At 41.0% G+C, this 7,662-nt stretch overlaps 1 pseudogene; it reads left to right on the forward strand.

The window, feature by feature from the left end:
• The first annotated feature begins 1,231 nt into the window (after window positions 1–1,231).
• On the forward strand, window positions 1,232–1,727 carry LOC143655266 (SUZ RNA-binding domain-containing pseudogene; annotated as a pseudogene).
• The last annotated feature ends 5,935 nt before the right edge of the window (window positions 1,728–7,662 follow it).

The raw sequence follows: 7,662 nt of genomic DNA on the forward strand, positions 1-7,662 counted from the left end.
GTAGAAACATTAAACACATTTATGACCAACTGATTTTTGACAAAGGAGCAAAGACCACTTAATTGGGAAGAAAAGTGTCTTCAACAAATGGGGCTGGAAAAACTGGATCTTCATTTGCAAAAAAATGAAAGTGGACCCCCCACCTCACCCCATTTGAGATGTATATTTGTACATTTTGAGATGTACAAAAATCTCAAAATGGATCTAAGAGCAAAATATAAGAGCCATAATTTTAAAACTCCTAGAGAAAACTTAAGGAAGCAGTCTCAGGACCTTGTGTAATGCAGTGCTTTCCTAGATTTTACACTAAAGTCTAAGCAACAAAGAACATATAGATAAATGGGCAAAACATTTGAATAGACATTTCTCCAAAGGTGAGATACAAAAGGCTAAAAGGTATGTGAAAAGATAATCAACAGCATTAGCTATTAGGGAAATGCAACTCAAACTCCAATGAGATACCATTTCATCACCACTAGAATGGCTACTACTTAAAAAGAAAATTACAAGTATTGAAGAGTATGTGGAGAAATAGGTACACTCATTCATTGTTGGTGGGAATGTAAAATGGTGCAACCGCTATGGAAGACAGTTTGACAGCTCCTCAGAAAATTAAATATATGACTTGACAAGAAATCCCACTATTAGGTATATGCCCCAAAAAATTGAAAGCAGGGACGTGAACAGATATCTGTACACTGATATTCATAGTTGCATTGTTCACAATTGCCAAAAGATGGAGCAACCCAAGGGTCCATCAACTAATGAATGGGTAAAGAAAATATGGCTTATACATACAATGGGGTATTACTCAGCTGTAAAAAGGAATGACCTTCCGATACACACAACAGTATGGATGAACCTTGAAGACATGATGCTGAGTGAAATAAGCCAGACAGAGAAGGACAAATGTACTATCTCACTGATGTGAACTAATTAGAATAAGCAAATTCACAAGAGTCAGAACCTATAATAAAGGCTACGGGGGCTGGGTTGGGGGTAGGGAATAGGGAGTTAATGCATAATTGTACATAATTTCTATTTGGGTTCATTGTAAACATTTGGAAATGGATGATGGCGATGGTAGCATAGCACTGAATCACATGTGTGACTGTGGTTAAAAGGGGAAATTTTAGGTCATCCATTTGTTACTAGAATAAAAATTAAACGGTGAAACAAGGCGTGGGGAGGAGGGGAGGAGGAGGGAAAGCAGAGAGTAAGATGGAAGAAGATGAGGAGATCGCCGAGAGCTTGGAGGAGGCGGCAGACAGCCGGCAAGGACTCCAAATCCCCTCCCGAAGCTCCCGCTGTGGTGAGGAAGCTGGCCTTCCAGCGGAGCCCCCTCCACTGAGCCACGTCCTCCATGGGCCCACCTGCGGCGGTGTGGTCCGCAGCCTGACTCCAGCAGCAGGTCCGCCTTTCCAGGCAGGTCCCTCCTGGCACAGCAGGAGGCGGAGCACAGCGAGGTCCGGAAGCTGACCCTGGGCAGTGCCAGCCCCGAGAAGGAGCAGGAGAAACCCGTCCTGGTCAGACCACCCAGCATCTCCCAACCCGAAGACAGCAGGCGGCCCAGTAGTGTGATCACACAGCCCCTGCGTCCTGATGGCTCACGAGGCTTCCGACCGTGCAAATCAATGTGGGCCAGAAAGGCTGCTGCTGCGGCCGCCGTCACCGCACCTGGGGTGTCCGCCACGGGTCGCTCGACCAGGACAGACAGCCGGACTTGAGCAGAGAGAACGACCCAACGTACTTGCTCTGTGATCCCCCTTGCTGCTCCCACTGTGACCTTGAACCCCATGCATTGTGACCCCACCCCTCCTCCCCTTCCCCCTGGGATTAGCATCTCAACAAGGGCTGGTCCCAAGTCAAGGGAAAGGGAAGGCGAAGGGTTAGGGCAGGGTTGTGGGGATCCAGCAACGACTCAGAGTAGAGAGTCAGATTGTGCCACTTGGGTTAAAGCCAGTGCCAGCAGTGACAGTTCATCACGCTCATTAATTGGGGATTTCACAACACAAATGAGAACACCGCCCCCAAGTGCGTGTCTTCATCACTTAGAAAGCAAGTTCCATTTGCAAATATCCCTTACTTTCATCTATTTTTGTTTGTTTATGCAAATATTTGATTTGCAAGAAAACGTGCACGGGAGGGGATTTAGCAGTTTAATGAATTTTTAATTGAGAAAGGGTGGTTTGGTAGTCTACTTAAAATGTTTCTAAGAAATGTACTAGAAACATTAACCAATAGGATTTGGGTGAGCTTAGCTTCTTTATTTCTACTGTCGCCCAGAAAACGGGCAGGGCTCTGCAGCCCCGAGGACAAGTGAGCACCCCATGCTTGTACCTCCCTTCCCCAGCTAAGTCCCAGGCATCATGACCTCACCTGGACACTGCCATCTCTATAGGCTCTGAGAGCCTGGGGAGGGTGCCAGCTCCAGCTCTGATATTTTGGGAGATAGGGAAAGTGAGCAGACATCTCCTTCTTGTACCCCTCAGGGGGTTCTCTACCAGTCAAGCTTGCTACTTATATGAAGAAAGCATAGTGTCAGGGAGTGAAACACCTGGGCTTAGAAGTAAAGGTTGCAAGATTGTTCAGTAGTTTATTGACACTGCAAGGAAACCTGGGAGAGAATCTGATTCCAGAACTCTCAGCCTGATGCCTAGTGTGGTCAGAAAGTGTATGGACCTTTCTAGTCCTCCAAGACTTGAACTCTCAAGGGTCTGCAGCATTCCATCTCTGTTGATGGTACCAGCTTGGTAACTGTACCCGGTATATCTTCTTTTTGCAATCAGAACCTTGGGATCTATCCATTCTGAATAATACAGTTTAGGGAAAAAACCCCAAAACTTTGCATTGCAAAGACTGTTGATGACCGGCTGGTTTCTCAGAGGGCAAGGTCAGCCTTCACCCATTTTTCAGAGCAGAAGCCTGAAAGGAAGGCAGTTTTCCTCCTCTGGAGCCTAGACATTTACTTTGGCTCCAAAAGGTGGAAAAAACTAAGAGGGCAGCTGCCCAGAGCAGCTCCGTGTGTGTGCTCTCTGGCTCCTCTCGGGCCAGCTGGCCTCTTCTTTTGCACTACGCCTTATCCTTCAACCAGCCAGCCAGCCTTCCCGTTCCTGACCAGTGGGTGACTTTTGGAGTGATTGGCATGGTATTCTGCAATTAGGACAGCTTGTGGTGGTCAAGGTGACAAGCTAGGTTTGGTAGGCTTGCTCTCATATTTGTCCTGTGGAAATGCCAGGCCAGGCCTGAAAACCGTATTGTACCACATCCTCCCCCTAGGAGAAAGGGCTGGCTGTGAACTGCGTCAGCGATTAGTACATAGCTCAGCCTTGTAGCTATGTGAGACCAGGAAGCTGGCTGTGGCCAGAGCCTGAACAAAGCTCCAGTCTGTAAGAACCCACAGGCTGTTGAGTTGTGTCCACAAGCTGTCCTGAAGAAAAATGACCTCCAAGAGTGGGGAAGGTAGAAAGTTGGCTGCTATCTTTATAGCACCACTGCACTGACCGAGCTTCTGCCTTCTAAAATGTATAGTATCCACCCCTTACGTAATGGTGGCTTCTGGCCTAAGGCAAGACTGTCTCTTCAGTTGGAGAAGGTGCAGAGGTAGGCCAGGTGGGAAGGCCAGAAGTGCCAAGTGCTTGGCTGTTACCCCCTGTTCCTTGCACACCCTCCTCCAGAGGGAGCTAAAGGGAAGCTTGCTGATGGGTGTCGGCAGATTGAGGACCCGGCAGGGACTGGTGCTCTGACCTCCCTCTGGTCAAAAATGGGATTCTGCCTGCTGTGCGCCTGCCACCACCTACCAGCGAGTGTACCCTTGGCTTCCCAGATGGAGAGGTAGCAAGCAAGAAAAATAAAACAGGAAACTATTGTGTTGGGGGAAGGCAGGAGGGGTGATGAGTGAAGGGTTTGGAGTTTGTGTGTGGTTTATTTTTTGGTAGTTGTCTGACTTTCCCTTAAGTGTATTTTTTTTTTTTTTTCTTTTTTGAAAAATGTAGGCTTTGGCTTGGAAAACCCAGGCTGGGGGTCCAGGCTTAGTGACTGGGTGCTCAGTCAATCAGGGTGCTCCTCACCTGCAGGCAGGGGCTGCACCTTAGATGCTAACAACAGTCCCTTCCAGAGCCTGCCTGCCCAGCCCCGCCCTGTCCAGCCTAAACACAGTCTGCCCATCGGGGGACGCTCTGCACAAGCAGGGCTGGCTGGCTGGCAGGGCTACCTCCAGGCTCCCTGGTAAGTAAAGACTCAAGATCGTGTGATCCTAGGGTGTACTTGGGCTCCTTGGGTGTCTGAACAGAAGGGTATGAGAGGGAGGGCTGCACCCCTGCAGTTGTGCTCTGCTGGGGCAGCTGCCCATTCCCACCCCACCCTCCACCGCGGGCTCCTGAGTTCTCAGAATAAGCATTTTATAAATTGTGTTTTAAATATATATTTTAAACTTGTCAAAAAAAGATAAAATGTAAGCCTGTAATAATACAGGGAACTCTATCGTAGACAATGGACTATGGTTAGCAATACAATTTAAAAATGTTCTATCATGAATTTTAACAAATCTAACACACTAATGCCAGGTATTAGTAATAGGGTGGTGTATGGGAGAAAATACACCCTTATGTAAGCTACGGACTATGATAATAGTTCAATTATAATATTCTTTCATCAATTCTAACAAAGGGACCACACTAATGCACGGTCCTATTAATGGGGGGTGGGTGATATATAGTAATGCTGTATTTTTTTTCACATGTATAATTGATTCATTTTCAACCAGGTCACCGGGCAATTCAATGAGAAAAATAATAGTCTTTCAAAAACTGATGCTGGAACAATGAGCTTTATCAAAGAAATGTGAACTTGAACCATTTCTTCATACTGTATGTGAAACTACTTTGAAATGGCACATATACCTAAATGTGAGAGTCAAAACCATAAAAATTCCAGAAGAAAATCTAGGGGAAATCCTCACAGTCTTCAGGTAGGGAGAGATTTCTTAGCTGGGACCTCCCCCAAAAGCATGGACCAAAAAAAAGAGAACTGTAAATAAATGGTTTTTCTTAACCTTAAAACTTCTGCTCTTTGAAAAGCACCATGAAGAAACTGAAAAGGCACACAATAGACTGAGATAAAATACTCACAGAATGGCCACCTGACAAAGGAGATTTAAACAAAACACTTGCAATTCAACCATGAGAAGATAAGCACCCAAAAATAAATGTGAAAAAGATTTGAGCAGACATTTTCATAAAATAAAGTATATAAAAGTCCAATCAGTACATGAAAAGCTATTCCATATCATTATAGTCATTAGGGAAATGCAAATCAAAGCTACAATAAGATATGTTGCTTACCTGTTAGAATGGCTGAAATGAAAACGACTGACCAGACCAAGATGTAGAAGAACTAGAGCTCTCAGGCCTCATAAAGAAAATGCAGAAATGGTACAGCTACTCTGGAGAACCACACTGAGATCATCCTGAATCAACGTTGGCACAGTTAGTGAGAGTCTTACAATACGGAGCTGGTAAGAATATGAACACGTTGGAACTCTCATACATTGCTGGTGGTAACGCAAATTCACTTAACTTTTCTTCTGCACACAGTCTAGCCTACTTATTATGTCTGCAATATTTTCATCTCGGATACTGTGTTTTTCATCTCTGAAAGTTCCTTTGTATTTTTAACCTTCCATTTTTCTCATTAGGTCTATGCTTTCCTTGTATGTGTTTATAGTAGCAGTCCTTGTAACATCCTTGTCTGCCAGTGTCATCATTTTTCATTTCTGGCATGCTTTTATTGACTGAATTTTTTCCCAGTTATGGTTCATATAATTTTTTCTAATATTTCATGTCCAGGGTAATACTTTATTTTTAAAATGATTTTTCAGTAAAACTACAACTTCTCTCATTACCTTTTATATTTAGTCTGAAAAGTATTGTGTTTACACAGTCAACATTTTCAGGGTTCCTAGTCTAGTGCCCATATAAATGTCAAGACAACTAAAATGATGATACACAATCAGATCCTATACACAAAGACCACAAAGAAAATAGGAATAGTACTTGTCATTTTGTAAAGTTAAAGCATTTATGCAAATATATGGGCACCCATCAACCATTTTAACCTAAGAAAATACTTCAAAGTATCCTCTCTGTACAAAAGCTGTTATCTGAACTAATTTTAAACATATTATTCACTTTTGGTAAAAGACTGGGTTATTTTAGAGAAATATTTATCTTAGAGAATCTATCTACTGTATATTTAATTTTATCAACTGGCCCACTGATCTCTTCAGAGCATATGTAATACTTCTCAGTAGATGGATTGAAGATTTAAGTGACTGTTATGTTTTATCAAATGCATTTCCAGCATCTTTAATCTATCAGATTCCATTTGTCCTTCAATACGTTTTTGTACTTAATAATTTTGATAGCTTCCTTGATGATGAATCAGCTTTTCATTACAGGAACTTCTTGTGCTTATACATAGTTTATCATTCTTTGGAAAACTACTGAATTTGATTTCCTACCATTGCATTTAGAATAGCTGTCTCTTGATCCATATTTCATAAAGTTTTATAAATTTCTTTTCATGAACCATCTTTTTTAGGTTTTGGTGTCAAAATAATATTAACTGCCTAAAGTAAATGTGTCCTGGTATTTTCCTGTTCTTTTGTTTGTTGTTTGAAACAGTTTAAACAGCATGAAAATAAATACTTTAAGTAATAAAAAACATATTTGTAAAACTACCTAGGTTTTGTGCCTTTCAAAATTTTGGATCATCAGTCACTTTTAATAGTTTCTAGAGTGGACTGCTCAAGTTTCATACTTTTTTTCTTTGGTTCATTTTTTTAGCAGGTTATGTTTCATTGGGAAAAAATCAGTTTCCTCTATACTTTCAAATTTGTTGCTTTATAATTGTTCATCATATTTTAAAACCTATATATGAGACTGTGCTTATTTCTCCCTACAAATTATATGTATCTATTTCTCTTTTTTCAATTATGATAATCTTTTTTAAGAATGACATTTGGATTTATTGATCCTTATTCGTATCCATTTATCATCGGTTTTATTAATTTCTTGCTTATCTTTAGCAATGTTCTCATTCTATTTTAATTGTTCTCTTTTGAGGCTTTATAAAATATTATGGTAGTTAATATATTTACTTGAAATCATTTTCCTTGATAGTGAAAACATTTAAGACTATGTATCATATTTTGAATTTAGATTCAACTATGACTCAAAAAATGTTGGGTTAAAGTGATCTCTCCTTCTCTAACTTCTAAATAGTTTGGAACTATTGTTATACTATTGTTTGAGATAGAGGTAATTCAGGAAGATACTGTTTTCTAAGTAGACAAGTTTGCAAGTGTTTTTGTTTGGTTAACTTTCCCCATTTTTTTCTAGTTTTATTACATTCAATAAAAATGTCTTGATCTGTGGGTTCTATTTGAGAAAATTGAATATTGAGCTATTTTTAATGTCACTAATAAAGACAATAATATTCTAATATTAATAAAATTTTAAGTGTTATATTAAGTTTTCTTTAAGTTTTTCAAGTATTCTGCACCCTTGTTTCCAGTTTTATTAGAGAATTTGTGAGTTTATAGATAAATAGCACATAAAGTAACAGGATTCCATATTTCATCCTATGTTAACACCTGGCATT

This window comes from Tamandua tetradactyla, chromosome 14 (assembly GCF_023851605.1).
Source record: "Tamandua tetradactyla isolate mTamTet1 chromosome 14, mTamTet1.pri, whole genome shotgun sequence".
Lineage (NCBI taxonomy): Eukaryota > Metazoa > Chordata > Mammalia > Pilosa > Myrmecophagidae > Tamandua > Tamandua tetradactyla.